General features: G+C 41.2%; 1 long non-coding RNA gene across 1 annotated transcript in view; it reads right to left on the reverse strand.

The window, feature by feature from the left end:
- Nucleotides 1-6926: 6926 nt before the first annotated feature.
- Nucleotides 6927-16924, reverse strand: part of LOC119785572 — a 268891-nt gene continuing 258893 nt past the window's right edge. The window contains exon 3 of the long non-coding RNA XR_005281050.1: nt 6927-7026. This is a non-coding gene — a long non-coding RNA (uncharacterized LOC119785572). The remainder of the gene's footprint in view (nt 7027-16924) is intronic.

The raw sequence follows: 16924 nt of genomic DNA on the forward strand, positions 1-16924 counted from the left end.
AAGCATGCTTAGTGTTAGGGATTGTATTTGAGTCAATGAGTTGATGCAATCAACTGGTTTTCCTTAGATAGAAAACTTTGTATAAATAAATAAACTGAACTGAATTGAATCTGATTGTCTGAGTCACGCAGCAATGATTACATCTAAGAAAATAATTATGTTTATAGTGATGTATATATATAAAAAAAAAACATTTCTATTCCTGCATGTGTTAAGGTTTTTGCATAAGTTCAGAGATTAAAGTTTTGCGACCATATCTTCTGTCCACAGTTGCTGAAAGCACAGGATGCAGATACGAGCTGAGAGGGGATAAAGGTGTGCTGCAACGCAAAAGTGGTTCTTGTTCGGTAAAGATTAAATAATAAATGTACATTTTAAACGTTGGCATCTTAACACGGCGTACGGCTGCATTCATTGAACACCGAAGCTTAGCTTGATGAAAGTTCAGGCAATTCTGACAATCTTTGCTAAGCTCAGCAAGCAGTGTTTGACAAGCAGGAAATGCCCCTCAGACAGAGGATAAACCCTTTTGATTTAGGTAACGGCATGTTTTCCTTCTTACCCCACTGTTAACAGGGATCAGAGGATTTTAATCCATTTAATCGTGTTGTTTAATGAGCACTCTAAGTGCAGGTAAAAGGGACCAAAGCCACCTTCACTTAACATGTTTAAATGCCCACTGGATAAAAAGAAAAATTGACATCAACCAAACCTTTTTCCACTGCCTGACTTACATGGAGGGAGACAACCTGCTGCTCTCATTCTTAGCCTTTCAGAAGCAATCTCCAGACACACATCAAGGTTTAACCTGAAAAGATTCATAAAAAAAAAAACAAAAAAAACTGAATCCTTCCCAAACCCTGCGTCAGCATTGAGCATGCAGACAGGGAATGCTGCACTGGAAAAAAAGTTGTTTTTTCTTCAAATAAGTGCATTTGTTCTTGGATTTAGTAGGTAAAAGAGAGATTTTGCCAATGGAACAAGACAATTTACACTTAAAACAAGAAAACAAAATTGCATTGCCTTATTTCAAGTGCATTTTATCTAAATTTCTTATTTTAAGAGCAAAAATACTCATTCCCTTGGCAAACTATCTCATTTACCTACTCAAATTAAGCGCCAATACACCTAATTTAAGACATTTCTACTTATTTTTAGATCCCTTTCCAGTGTGGGAGCATTTTCCCCAACACTGCTAAATATCTAAATCTAGATAAGTCATTTTTTTCTTAAAATAAGTGCATTTGTTCTTGAATTGAGGAGGTAAAAGAGACATTTCGCCAACGGAGCAAGACAATTTACACTTAAAATAAGAAAACACAATTGCATTGTCTTAATTCAAGTGTATTTTATCCAATTATCTTATTTTAAGAGTAAAAATACTCATGCCATTTGCAAACTATCTCATTTACCTACTCAAATTAAGGGTGAATACACTTAATTTAAGAAATTTTGACTTATTTTAATATCGTTTTTGCAGTGAAACTAGTGAAGAATCTTTCAACACTGCAAAAACGATCTAAAAAGAAGTAAAAAAATTCTTATATTAAGTGTTTTTACCCTTAATTTGAGTAGGTAAATGCGATAGTTTGCCAATGGAATGAGTGTTTTTAGTCTTAAAATAAGATAATTAGATAATATGCACTTGAAATAAGACAATGCAATTGTGTTTTCTTATTTTTTATCTAAATTGTCTTGTTCCATTGGCAAAATGTCTCTTTTATCTCCTCAATCCAAGAACAAATGCACGTATTTTAAGAAAAAATGACTTATCTAGATTTGGATTTTTTCCAGTGAATCTGCTTCATTTGGCCAAGAGAGAAGGCCGGTAAACTAAGTGTTCTTTTAATAATAAACTTGGAGGAAAAACTAACTTTTTCGGCGTTAAAAGCAGTTAAGTTTGCCTCCGAAGGCGGCTCCACGGATGACACTTTGACTTAAATTCTGCTCTGTGTGTTAAAGACTGAGGAGCTCAGCACAAACCTCTCGACATGTCCGGTGTTTTGACTCTTTTTCTGCCACCAAAGTCTCTGTCCTGGCAGAATGACAAAACACAGCTTCTCACATTTCCAAGGGGCAAAACAAATACGTTCCGACTGTGATGCTCCACATAACTCCTAGTTTGATTCAGACCAAAGCAGAAAGCCTCTCAGTTGAGCTTCAAAGACCTCCCCTCAGCAGAGGGATAAATGCAGAGCATCCCCCAGCCCCGTTCTGTGACCAGGTAAACTCTCGTTAATGGACGCTGCTGCTGTTGTTTACTGAAGACTCCCTGCAGAGGAGACTACCTGACCCATGTCTGCAACCAGTGAGTGGTACAAATGGCAAACATCTTTTGGAGTCATTATTTATGCAGGAATGCCCTTGGGAGTCTTTGCACTTGTTTACACAGTCACGGCACAGTCCATTCATGACGGCTCCGAGTAAATGAGCCGCTTGCAACCAATTTGTCCTGAACGAAGAAGCTTTGGGGCAGTTAGTTTGGGTGCATGTGGGGGTAGGGTAAAAAAAAAAGAAAAAAGGAGGTTAACAGCACCGCAGCAGTGTCGGGAAGCGACCTGGAACTACGGACACACTAGTCCCTGGGGTGTTGGGAAGCACGAGGTCACATTCGGAAATAAATGAGCACTTTTTTTTCCACGAGGAAAGCAATGGACTTTCACCTTTGAAATGGGCTGTTTATTTGCCGGAGGACGAGGACAGCGGTCAAAGTTACCGAGTGCTGCCTTCCACATAAAACCAAAACCTAGACGGAAATCTTATGGAGGTTAAAGTCTACGGCAACAAAGAAAAGTTTACCCAACATCTGCACCTAGGAATCAGGGCGACTCAGAAGGCCAGGGTTTGATCAACAATAACCGAATAACTGATCAAAAAGTTATTTTGCAGAAGTTGCTTCAGCAGATCACAGGAAGATTTTACAAATCAACAGAAAGTTATTAACATGGATGTAAAGATTAATTCAAAGTAGGGTGACCAGATGAGGTTGTCTGAAATTCGGGACTGGGCGCTCGCACGCAGTTGGGTAGGCTTGTGACTGCTAGTGGATGACAGTGAAATACGAATTTTATCTCGGCAACTTTATCATACAGTGTGTCATCCTGTTTCTTAAAAAAAGAAAACACCAGCGTGTTTCTTTGTACTGTTGTGGCATTCATACAGTGTAGTTTACTTACTTACTGTTGCAGTCAAATGGTAATAGAATGTCAGAAAGATGATACAATAGATGGATTGCATCCGGGTCGGCACGCATACACTTAAAATATTTGGGTCAAGCAGCCCCAGACAGCAGTGTACCTGGGGTTAAAAAGTTATTATTTGGTATATGTCTAAATTTCGCACAGCGACACGCACAGCCACGGATTCGGGACAAAAGCTTAGAATTTGGGACATTTGGACACCCTAATTCAAAGCAAGCAACACTAAAAGTTAGATTTATTTCACTACTAGAGCCGCTATACAGTAGCAGCCATGTAAAATGGCCCTTCCCAGTCAAACGCCAGTGGCGGCCCACTTCCCTGCAAGTCCCAGCAAAATCTCCTTCATGAACCCAAGATATTTTTTTACTCCACCCTTTCACTGAATTACAGTGTCTGACCAGGAGATGATGCTTCTCTTTAGATCTTAATGTCCACAGATCATGACAGGAAGAATATTTTAGTACAACGATTGATGTTTGAAAAGGAATTGTAGGGGAGCAGCCAAAGGCCAGCCAATGAACAGCCAAGGGCCAGCCAAGGATCAGCCTAAGAACAGCCTAGAACCAGCCAAGGATCAGCCTAGGATCAGCCTAGGCTCGTCCTAGGCTGATCCTAGGCTGATCCTAGGCTGTTCCTTGGAACAGCCAAGGATCAGCCTAGGATCAGCCAAGGAACAGCCTAGGAACAGCCTACGACGAGCCAAGGGCCAGCCTAGGATCAGCCAAGGAACAGCCAAGGACCAGCCAAGGGCCAGCCAAGGAACAGCCAAGGACCAGCCAAGGAACAGCCAAGGACCAGCCAAGGAACAGCCAAGGAACAGCCTAGGACCAGCCAAGGAACAGCCAAGGGCCAGTCAAGGACCAGCCAAGGAACAGCCTAGGACCAGCCTAGGACCAGCCAAGGACCAGCCAATGAACAGCAAAGGAACAGCCTAGGACCAGCCTAGGACCAGCCAAGGAACAGCCAAGGAACAGCCAAGGAACAGCCAAGGGCCAGCCAAGGAACAGCAAGCGACCGGCCAAGGACCAGCCAAGGAACAGCCAAGGACCAGCCAAGGAACAGCCAAGGAACAGCCAACGACCAGCCAAGGACCAGCCAAGGGCCAGCTTAGGACCAGCCAAGGGCCAGCCTAGGACCAGCCAAGGGCCAGCCTAGGACCAGCCAAGGACCAGCCTAGGACCAGCCAAGGACCAGCCAAGGGCCAGCCAAGGAACAGCCCAGGGCCAGCCAAGGACCAGCCAAGGAACTGCCCAGGGCCAGCCAAGGACCAGCCAAGGATCAGCCCAGGGCCAGCCAAGGACCAGCCAAGGATCAGCCAAGGCCCAGCCAAGGATCAGCCAAGAGCCAGCCAAGGAACAACCAAGGACCAGCCATCGATCAGCCAAGGGACAGCCAAGGAACAACCAAGGACCAGCCAAGGACCAGCCATCGATCAGCCAAGGACCAGCCAAGGGCCAGCCTAGGACCAGCCAAGGACCAGCCTAGGACCAGCCAAGGATAAGCCAAGGGCCAGCCAAGGAACAGCCCAGGGCCAGCCAAGGACCAGCCAAGGATCAGCCCAGGGCCAGCCAAGGACCAGCCAAGGATCAGCCAAGGGCCAGCCAAGGATCAGCCAAGGGCCAGCCAAGGAACAGCCAAGGATCAGCCAAGGGCCAGCCAAGGGCCAGCCAAGGACCAGCCTAGGACCAGCCAAGGATAAGCCAAGGGCCAGCCAAGGAACAGCCCAGGGCCAGCCAAGGACCAGCCAAGGATCAGCCCAGGGCCAGCCAAGGACCAGCCTAGGACCAGCCAAGGATAAGCCAAGGGCCAGCCAAGGATCAGCCAAGGGCCAGCCAAGGAACAGCCAAGGATCAGCCAAGGGCCAGCCAAGGACCAGCCTAGGACCAGCCAAGGACCAGCCTAGGACCAGCCAAGGATAAGCCAAGGGCCAGCCAAGGAACAGCCCAGGGCCAGCCAAGGACCAGCCAAGGACCAGCCAAGGATCAGCCCAGGGCCAGCCAAGGACCAGCCAAGGATCAGCCAAGGGCCAGCCAAGGATCAGCCAAGGGCCAGCCAAGGAACAGCCAAGGATCAGCCAAGGGCCAGCCAAGGACCAGCCAAGAGCCAGCCAAGGGCCAGCCAAGGACCAGCCAAGGGCCAGGCAAGGGCCTATAAGGAAAGTGGGGAAATTCTGAATGGCTACTAGTGTATATTCTGACTCATTTCCATGGCTTCCATTATACTAGAAAATTAAAATCCAACAAGATCTCAATATAAGGGCATGAAGTTTATTTTACTGTAATCTGTGTTGGTAATAATTCAGAGGCGTCTTCATCTGGTGGTTTTTCACATTTCTAGACTTCCTTTCCATTTGAGTGGATCTGAACTGGCATTGAAGTCTTACAATCCATGCATCTGATTTATGATTTAAATGAAGTGCAAGCAGCAAAGCAGTGAAGGCCCTGGCCTTTACCTTTTAATACCAAGGTTTTGGTTTAGTGGAGCAGTAAGAAAAAAATGCTGAGAAAAGTGGTTAAAAGAGAGACAGAGAAGATAAGGTGGAAGAAGAGATGAGATAATTTAACAAGCTCCCTCCTTAAGTACTCCAAAACCTCCGGAGTTGAATTGCTGGGAGGCAGCATTATCCCTAGCAACCCCGCTCTGGTCTCTTGGCCGGGATTCGGTGGGTACCTGCACTATCCACTCCCCACAATACAGCGCCCACTGAGCCATATAATCCTCTCAGGCCCTCCTCTTCTGGAGAACCACATTCCATTCCTTTGTGACATGAAAAAAAGAAATCACCTCAGATTTTTTTTTTTTGTCTGGGGTACGTGCTTCAAATAAGGCCAATCAGTAGGCGCCGTAATGCGAACACGATGCTACAGGGAGCCATAAAGAAAGAAGGGAAACAGAGAGGAAGAGTTAAATAAAAGGCCGTTTGATTTGCGGCCGTGAAATCCGGGGCTGATTTCCATTCCTCCGCAGAGCTCCCCGGAGCGGCCATATTTCTGTTTATGTTTAAATGTGAATCCGTCAGATGGGCGGTTTAGCTTCCTGCTGAATCATCCCACTCTCCTTCTCAGAAAGTGCGGGGTTACTTTTGAAGCAGCTGCCTCGTAGGAGAAAACAAGGAACCAACGCTACTTTCTTCCCGACTTCTCTTTCAAGTTGTCCTTGAAAAGAAATTACAACGGCAGCTTTGATGCAAACGCCTGACATGTTTCCAGATATTCTCCATCGGTGCAGACACCTTCTAGATTATTATCATTCCAGCCAGCTTGCTCAGATGCTTTTCGCCATCAGAGCGCTGAAACGGTTTCCACGCTCTCCGGAGGGACGAGGAAAAGAGGCTCGTTGCACCAAACAGCAAACGCAGAGAAATAACTTCTTTGTTGTCCAGTGGTTTGTAACTTAAGCTAATATAGCATTTAGAACCCTGCTGAGACGCCTTTCAATTAAAATTAAAAGCTTAATAATGAGCGATGACACAGGCGGCATACTGAGGAAGATTACTTGTATGGTTCCCAGAGTGCAAAGGAACTTTTTCCTTTATGCCTCATGTTCTGTGTGTGTAGGAAGGAAAATACCAACTGTGCAGATTTTTTTTTTTACTCTTTTGTTTTGTTTTTTTATACATTCCTCACAGCTTGCCAATTATATCTGCAGCAACGTCTTTTATGTCATTATGTCGGCAGAAATCTGTTTTGTTCAACTGTGCATAAAAAAATCCACTTTTTCCCCACTGGACCCAAAACCGGAGAATTCACTTCCTACCTGTTTGTAGATTCTAGGATTGGAAATCAGTAGCTGCTGCAGGGGGTGGAGTCCAGCTTAAGCGCCGTCCCTGTAAGAAAAAAGGGATACAATGTTAATTCCAGAAAAATACAAAACTATCAGCAGTTAAATTTCCTTTAGATTTTAAAAGAGAAAGGTTATGTTAACATAAAAACTCCTGTTTCTCTTGATATAATCTTTCTCTAAGAGAATCATCTAGACATATTTTAGACGTTCAGTTGCATAAAATCACTTTAAAAGCAGTGTTGGCACGGAAACTGAATGCTATTTTTTTGTCGTTTCTCCACTTAGAGGCTCACATTCTTCCTTCAGGAAGGTCCAATTGCTCTCCGTCCATCATCCTCAATCATGTAACTGCTCGCTTCCTCTGAATGTAAAAGTGTCTTCTTTATAGGTTTGGAATCGAACATTAAACCACTAATAAGGTTATTTTGGCCACAACTAATCCTGCCTGCTCTTTATCAAATCATCTCGCCTTCTTTTCCTCTGATCCATCATGGGCAGGTTAAATAGGTTCATGAAAATGGTTCAGAAAATGATCAGCTGGCCGATCAATCGGCCTAAATATCCTCATGTTTGATGTATCGAGATCAGCCGATACTTAGATGTGAAATTCGCCTTATCTATCTGGAAAGGGGGGAAACTCAGCCTCTTAATACTCTGAACGTTTCAAAGTATCTTGTTCAGTTAAAGTTATAGTGGTGGATGTTCTTTGGTCCTCCTAACTGTCAATCATTCTGTAGATACCTTTACTTAAGGCTGTCATATGTGTTTGTCGCCATTTTTAATTACTGGTGGCGAGTAGAAGCGGGTCCAAGGTTGTGCATGTGCATTTTTATTAGGCGGGTCTTTTCAAAAACTCCTGAAAATCCTCCACTACACCTTTCCTTTAGACGTGTTCCTCTGGTTTCATGGCTGATGTTCCTCAATTGTTTTCTTAAAAAAGAAATTCAGTATCATTCAAAATTGGCTTTTTAAATAGTACAGGTTATGCTGGTGAAGATTTGCAGTCATCCAGGTCTTTGTCATTCCAAAAAAGTAGAAAAAAAAAAAAAAACAATCCACTGAAATTTCTTTCCAAGTTTGAAGACTTTTTGCTTCCCATCCAGGAAGCTTTTTCAATTCAAAATGTCAGAAATAGGTTTGAAACTTTATACAAGGTTGAGACACACTTATTATAAGCGTTCTGATGGGATTTTAGTGAAAGGATTTTTATCAAAAACATAATTAATGTTAAGAAATAAGGAATAGTTGTATTAACCATGCATGTAAACAGAGTTTTATTGGACACCCAGGAACCTGGTAACCTCGTGAGACCATCCTGATCTCGCGAGCTTTCAAGATTTCACTCGCTAATCAGTCTGGAGACTCTCCGTTAAAGAAAATTTGGAGCCGTTCACGAAATGAACGTCCAATCAGCGTTGGCTTTGAGGCGGGTTGAGGTGTGACGCAACGAGAAGCGCGACAGTTCAGTCTAAAGAACATGGCGGCTTCAGCCGATGAAACTAGCGTTAGCGTGGCTATCGAGCAAGTTTTATCGGAATTACAGAGTATTTCTTCACTGAAAGAAGAGCAAAACACTGCTCTGGAGGCTTTTCTCAGAGGAAAAGATGTTTTTGCTCTTCTCCCGACTGGTTTCAGCAAGAGTTTGATCTATCAATTGGCTCCTCTTCGTCGTCGCTCTGTTAGTACGTCATATGCTTCGTTGATCTGATTGGTTTATTTGGCCCGTCTATCACCAACATAGGCCAATCAGCTAACCAGTATTTTCACCCCTTCCCAAAATTACTTCAACGGAAGGTTTCCAGATGGATATGCGGAGCAAATCCATCTGGCGGAGTCAGGTTAGGAACCTGGGGCCCTAGGTAACTGCCCAGTATTGACTAATGGTAAATCTGCCCCTGGTTCCCACATCATGCCTATCAGAGCAGAGGCGATTTTAACGCAGGTCGCTTGCCGATTCATTTGACCCAGGTAGACACGTGTCATGGAGCTGTTCACACTGCCATTAAAAGCCAATTGTTCCTGAATTTAAACGGGTTTTTCAGCCACTAGGAGACAACAAAACTTCTAATTTTTTTGTTTCAGCCACTTTCTTCTCGTCACCATGTAGCCTACCCGTCAAAACGATCTCTTCCTCAAGCTCATTGCTGTAAAATAAAACTTTAGAAAGGTACTAGCTTGGATAAATTATCCACACACGCTCTACTTTTTAATCTGTAAACGAACAACATTTGTTATTTTTAATCTCTTCAAAAATGAAGTGCCCGTGAAGCCTTTAGTAAATAAATATGGTTGAGCTTTGTCTCCTGCAGTCTGAGTACTAATACTAGATTTGGACGTTAAAGATCTGTTTTATTTATAATGGAAGCACTGAAGGGTAAATTTGATTTCAAAAGTTTCATAGAAATCAAGCTAAAAAAAAAAAAAAGTAGAAAAAGGTGTTTAATGCAATTCCCAAGAAAATGAATTATTGGCTGAGTTTCAATCAAGCAGTTCCTCCACGTAGGAGCATCTACTGTTACAAACACGTCACGCTGCCATCAAGACAAGGCATCAGAAAAGCGAGACTGTCTGGAGATATTTGCCTCCAGGCCTTTTTCTGGCTAAAAAAAAAAAAAAAGGTTCTGTACAATAAAAGACAAAGTCACTGCAAAGACCGATCCGCAGTAGCAGGAGAGATTCAATCATCCAAGGATCCCAGGCAGCAGTTTTATTCATTTTATTCATTATTTATCTTTTCTCCATCTAATACACCAAGAATGCTTTTCTGTAGATGTTAATAATTATAAAGTATCCTTGTTTTTTTTGGTACTTTTTAATGCATTTAAAATTAGATGTTGGAGATTGGTTTTTCAGTGTAGTCCTGTTTCTCTGACTGTGGATATGCTCTTTCATCCTCTTACATGGGAGCTGTGTTTCCTGGACGGGGCCGCCTTTTACAGCTGCCTTTTGTATCTATGCTTCTTTTTCTATGTCTGCTTCTGTCTCCTTGAACCCCAGTGGGCCTCAGCAGATGGCCGCTCACACTGAGCCTGGTTCTGCTGGAGGTTTCTTCCTGTTAAAAGGGAGTTTTTCCTCTCTACAGTCGCTACAAGCATGCTTAGTGTGAGGGATTGCCTTCGAGTCAATGAGTCGATGCAATCAGCTGGTTTTCTTTAGATAGAAAACTTTGAATCAATTTGACATGTTGTGAATAGGCGCTATAGAAATAAACCAAACAGAATTGAACGTGTTTATATAAATTTGTACCAAAGAGCAGAGATGGCAAAAGTACTCACTTTCCGTACTTGAGTAAAAGTACAGATACTTGTGTTAAAAAATACTCTGGTAAAAGTGGAAGTACTGATTAAACTTCTTTACTCAAGTAAAAGTAACAAAGGCTTGTAAATTTACTTAAAGTATAAAAGTAAAAGTAGAAACCACTTTTTTCATGCCGTTGCCTACATTTTAAATGGATGTCTGCCAATAGGACTAGATCTCCGTTGTGTTCATTTTCAATCATCTCGTCGTCCATGCTACTATGCTAACGCCACCGCCACCAAGCTGCAATGATTTGCCGCCAATGAATACCGCCGAATCTGTCGATTCATCTTGTAGCGGTGCGTCAAATGCAACGTAGATTCCCATCCAATTAGATAGAATTTGGTATTGATGACGGGAAAAATAATAACGGTAACTCCATTGAAATGATTCAAAACTAAAGTAACGAGCCAATTTTTTAAAATGTAAGGAGTAGAAAGTACAGATATTTGTGTAAAAATGTAAGGAGTAGAAGTAAAAAGTCGCCATAAAAATAAGTAGTAAAGTAAAGTAAAAATATCAGAAAAATCTACTTGAGTACAGTAACGAAGTATTTGTACTTCATTACTTCCCATCTCTGCCAAAGAGTCATTTTATTATTGAGAATTAAAAATGTTCAGTAGAAAGTCAAAACTTTCTCTTCTTTCTTTAATCCTCAGGCTCCAAACATCTAACAACTAATGACAGATATAATCTGATGATGATTGAAATGATTTCTTATATCTGAGAACTCTATTTGGACCCATACTGTCGGGGGGCGGGGGGGGGGGGGGGGGGGGGGGGGTATCCACAGCTGTGAAATAATCCGCTTTTAAAGCCTCAGTGAGTTTTCCAGAAGGACAGAGTTAAAATAAACCACAATATGTGTTCATCAGTTTTTGGATCCCAGCAAAGCCCTGGGATCCAGCAGCATCTGATAGCTTCGCCTGCTTGGTCCACGTTGGTTCTGGTCCAGTTTACTTTGCAGAGAAACTCAGAAACTTGCCAGCTAAATAATAAACGGAGCTGAAAAGTTTTCGGCAGCAGAGAGGGAGCCGAAGTACCTGCATGAGCTCAGCTGCTCTTTAATGCAGCTGCTCTCATTTTTTTAAAGCCTTCTCCCTGAGCCAAGTCTGCTGCAGGAGAGAAGACTGCGAGGTTGAAGGTCGGCTCATAATCCATAACAGATAGTTGAGATTTGCCACGCTGGCTTCCAAGCCTTATGAAAGTTGTAACGGGCCTTGGCACGATCGCTGATGCTAACAAATCCAAACTGTGAGGCTTCTGCTCGTTTTGCAGTCGGGCCACGAAGGTTGTTTTGATTTGTTCGGGTTAAAAACGTCAGCGGATCCGCTCCCAGGCGCTGCTGGGGAAACGTTAGCGCTCGGTCACGGCGATCCATATAACGCCAGATTATAGAAAAGGTCGGTAACGACCCTGCAGGGGCGGCGTCTGTGTGACCCGCAGGCGTTCGCCATTAGATCCGTCTAACAGCTGAGGAAAAGCAAGGCATCATGAGTGCAGTTCTACAGCCTGAACATGATCAGGTACATGCAAAGTGACAAGCTGAGGTCTGGGAGGGCGCCGGACTCGCTGCAGAGGTCACACGCAAACATAACAACGATACAGCAACTGTGCTGACAGGAGAAAAAGATGAGAACTTCACAAGCACTGTGAAATGTATGAAGAAAATAGACATAAGGGTCATTTTACTGAGCAGCACCATTAACATTGCTGCCCTTGTCTGGAATGAAGCTGGGATCAGTCTCTCTCTCTCTCTCTCTCTCACAGGAGAAAATCCTCCTCTTTTTACATTTCTCCTCTTTTCGCCCTCGGAGACGGAGAGGTCGACATTTTAACTGCGGCGGTGAGGAGATGGCTTCCTTTCACCTTGACGGGCATATAATGAACATTTTTCATTTTGAGCTTAGCTTCACTTACCGAGTCAGTCAGCTATTTTCTCTTTGAACCTTTTTTTTTTCACCCCCCCCCCCCCCCCCCCCCCCTCTGACATTTCCCTCTGTGGTTTTGCCAGGATGATCTTCACAGTAAATTTGTGCCCCTTTTAAAGAAATAGGTTACATTTGTGTTGATTTTCCCTTTTCAAAGCCGCTCATTTCCATAAAGGTCCCCCAGTCGATCACAAACAGGCCTACGGTGCGGCGCCAAACACAAACAGTATGCTAATCACACCTGTTTCAATTAACGCCGGAGTGTCCATGAAATCCATATCATTACTTATTGTTTCACTTTTCGCCTGAACAAAGAAAAGCCGCACTTTGAAGTAACGGGACAAATTATGACGCATATGCGAAGGAATTAATACTAAAACATTCAAAAAAGGCATGGAAAGGTGTTCAAATGAAATGAAAGGCATGAAATACACTGTAAATTAGCAGATCTGTTATGTCTCAGTTTCCTCATGCAGACACACATGATTGCACTGGAACAAAATCTAAATAAGTCATTATTTCTTAAAATAAGTGCATTTGTTCTTGTTAATGGAACAAGACAACTTAGATTTAAAATAAGAAAAGAATTGCGTTGTCTAATATCAAGTGCATTTTATCTAAATATCTTATTTTAAGAGTAAAAATAATAATTCCATTGTCAAATCATTTCATTTACCTACTCAAATTAGGAGTAAATGCATTGAGGGAAGGTTCGAATTACCTTATATGGGCTGGAGAAGTTATAAAAAGGTGGACGCTTTAGCTAAATCACCGGTTTTTAAAGAGCCAGAGACGTGAATCAGAAACTGAAACGCTCAGACCGAATCTGCATTTATTCAATTTAAAATTAGATGCATTGTTATGCAAATTCAAATGGTTTGAAACTGAATTTGTTTTGCTTTGAAAGGGTCTACTCCACTGCGGCCATGATGGGTGCGGGAATGTAAAAGTTCAGCAATGTAAATTGGTACCTGTCCGTGCAACGCTCAGCGGGTCAAAAGCAAAATATGGGAACGAACAGGAAGCTGTTGAGGTGGCATTAAAAGTGGAGTTACATGACAGGACTTTGAAATCCAGTCCGGATCTTCAAAGCTCAAAGATCTTTAAGTTGTCGATTCTTCACAACGGCAGCTGGTCTGGTAAGATTTTATTACAAGATACGAGGTAAAAGAGATTAAACAAAAGCACAGATGAAGATTTCACAGATGACAGGAACAGGAAAAAAACTGAGATTTTACATTATTTTTCAAGGTAAAACTAGAGTCAAAGGTTATCCTAAAGTTTCTCACTGAGGATCTGGGCGGAAAACTAAAAGGTTAAAGGATCTGCTTTGGATTTACAGCGATCGTTTTCTTCTGCTAAGATCTAACCTTAGTCTGATCCTCATTTAGTTTGAGAACAAACTTTCAGACATTCAGCTTTTAATTGAATTTAATCAGCCTAATAAAGTGTGGAGTCTTAAAACATTTGGAAAAACGACCTAAAAATAAGTAAATAATTCCTTAAATTAAGTGAATTTACCATGATTTTGAGCAGGTAAATTAGATAGTTTACCAATGAAATTAGTATTTTTACTCTTGAAATAAGATAATTAAACATACACTTTAAATAAGACAATGCAATTATGTTTTCTTATTTTAAATGTAAATTGTCTTGTTTTACTTTTACCTTCTCAATCCAAGAACAAATGCACTTATTTTAAGAAAAAATGACTCATCTATTCAATTCAATTCAGTTTATTTATATAGCGCCAAATTCACAACACATGTCATCTCAAGGCACTTTACAGTTCAACCAGATCATCCAGTCAAATTGATACAAAGTTTTCTATCTAAGGAAACCAGCTGATTGCATCGACTCATTGACCTGAAGGCAATCCCTCACACTAAGCATGCTTGTAGCGACAGTGGAGAGGAAAAACTCCCTTTTAACATCCAGTTAGTCACAGTCAGAGAAACAGGACTACACTGGAAAACAGGCCGATCTCCAGCATCTATAAACAAGGGTGTTGATGGAAGCAGCACAGCTGATGTTTCTAGATTTAGAATTTTTCCAGTGTGTTCCTCCCGTCGATCTCCACTCCAACTTCCTCGGAGCTCAATAGAGCATATCTATATTATTATTATTAAATTTATAGGAGCAAAACATGCAGAACTGAACACTTAATTTAATATGACATATTAAAAAAAAATCCCATTCAGCATCCACCATATGTTCAGTTTCTGCCCAAATATTTTCCTTTTGTTGAGGATTTTTGTAACATACAACATTGGTTTGCATGAACCATGTATGTTCTCTTCCTCCATGCCTGTGATAAGACGTTTCTTGGAAATTTTGACTGGATTTGATGAAACTTTTAAGCCCTTTCGGTACAAAATACATTCTTTGATCGAGATAAGAAATCTGCTTCCTTGTATGTTGAAGTACCAATAATTTTTTATGCAATTATTGAATTAAACGGTCTTAGTTTTTGGGAATATATAAGAATTATGCTCTAATTTGTAGTCACCAATCCGTCGTTACTATATTTTAATTTGTGGAACCGGATCTTCTCGTGGTTCTTTTTCCTGCTATGTGCGATTGTGGATGTTGACCTGCACTGCAAAAAATTTTAAACTAAATAAGTAAAACTTCCTTGAACTAAGAGCATTTGTTCTTGAATTGAGCAGGTAAGCGACATACTTTGCAAATTGAATTAAACAATTTACATTTAAAATAAGAAAAAACAACTGCCGTCTCTAATTTCAAGTGCATAATATCAGATTTTCTTATTTTAAGGCTAAATACACTCATTCCGTTGGCAGATTCTCCCATTTATCCACTCAAATTAAGGGTAAGTAAACTTATTTTAAGGATATTTTTACTCATTTTAGGATCATTTTTGCAGTGTGGCTGGAGCGGAGAAAAAAAATAGCTTGGCTCCATATTTTGATGGTGATGGACGGAGAAGAGGCACGTGGATGATGACGTGCGGAGGAGTAGCGGATCAGTTCTCATCTATTAACATGACAGGCATGTACTATGCACGACATACGTGAGTGGGGCGAAGCAGAGAGGGAGGATGTGGAATCTGGAGGTAAGACAGAACCCTGTGGAACACCAAACTGAACGGGACGGGAGTGGATCAAACCAAGAAAGTTGACTCCTCAACCTACAGTAGCCATTCAAAAATTCCCCTTTCCTCAACTGGTCCCCTGCAATTCCTTTTTATACAACAATATTTGTACTAAAATATTATATCTGTCATGATTTGTGGACATCTCCTGGTAAATAAGTGCATTTGTTCTTGGATTGAGGAGATAAGAGACATTTTGCCAATGGAACAAGACAATTTAAACTTAAAATAAGAAAATACAATTACAGTGTCTTATTTCAAGTGCATGTTATCTAATTATCTTATTTTAAGAGTAAAAATACTAATTTCATTGGCAAACTAGCTCATTTACCTGCTCAAGTTAAGGATAAATACACTTAATTTAAGAAATTTTTACTTATTTCTAGACCATTTTTCCAGGAGAGGAGGATTGTCAACAATGTTTCAACATAAACAGAACCTCTATTTGCCTCACAAGGCATCAAGATATAATGTAGGGCTGCAAAAACGAATCGATAAAATCGATAAAAATCGACTTTTAAAAGCGTTGGCAACGAATTTAATCATCGATTAGTTGTGTCGCGCGATTAATGCGTCATCCGCCGCCGCCGTCATCACATCCACTTGACTTAGGGAAGAAAAAAAAATAAGGCAGAGCGAGCCAGCGCCGCAGGTGCAGTGTTGCCAACGCAGCGACTTTTCAGACCCTTCAGAGACTATTTTTCAAAAAAGCGACTAGCGACAAATCTGGCGACTTTTTAAAGTGTCACTGGCGGCTTTTGGAGACTCTTACGTGAAAGCATGTATCGTTCCTACTCTGCCGTTGGGCGCCCTTTGGCTACTTATTTTACTTTTAATTTCATTTGAATTAGCTTAAGCAGCGTTTATATTTACCTTATAAATAAATTAACTTGCAAATTATGAGGGCAAGACTTTTAAAGTTTAAATCTTCTGGCAAAGATAAAGTAAAGAAGATCCAGCAATTTATGGAAGTAAAGCAGAATAAAATCCAGCAAGATCAGTAATATGTCAATTAATTATCTGCCACATTCCCATGTAAATATCTGTCTTTGGAGGATGTGTTTTTTAGCACCCCTAGTTCTCTCATTTTTATTCCAAATACAATTTATAATTTGAATCACAGGGCTATTTTTATCTCTATGGTTCAGTATTTTCTCAAGTAGCAACTTTAACTGCTATACTTTCCTGTCTTAAAAGGCAGAACTCTTCTAGTCTAAAAAACTAATTTGTTGAAATGGGGGGGCCTATTGTTTGAACCCCTTAGGGGCTTTTAAAAACAAAAATTTCTTTTTTTGCGCTTTATGAAACAAAGTAGCCTATATATTGTGGATGTACAGCTACATTTCTCATGTAAGTTTGCGTAGTTTTAACACAAACATTTATTTTTCATATTGCACCAGTACAGTTAATGAGCAACCTGTACTTGTGTGCTTGTTTGTTCTGTCTAAAATTTTTATTTTGGAATAAAGAGGTTAATATAAAAAATATTTTTTGTCCGATTCATTGATTAATCGAAAAAATAATCGTCCGATTCATCGATTTTTAAAATAATCGTTAGTTGCAGCCATAATATAATTTAATATTCAATATCTCAAATA

Source organism: Cyprinodon tularosa, unplaced genomic scaffold (assembly GCF_016077235.1).
Source record: "Cyprinodon tularosa strain WSP-4 unplaced genomic scaffold, ASM1607723v1 ctg250, whole genome shotgun sequence".
In the NCBI taxonomy this organism is placed as follows: Eukaryota; Metazoa; Chordata; class Actinopteri; order Cyprinodontiformes; family Cyprinodontidae; genus Cyprinodon; species Cyprinodon tularosa.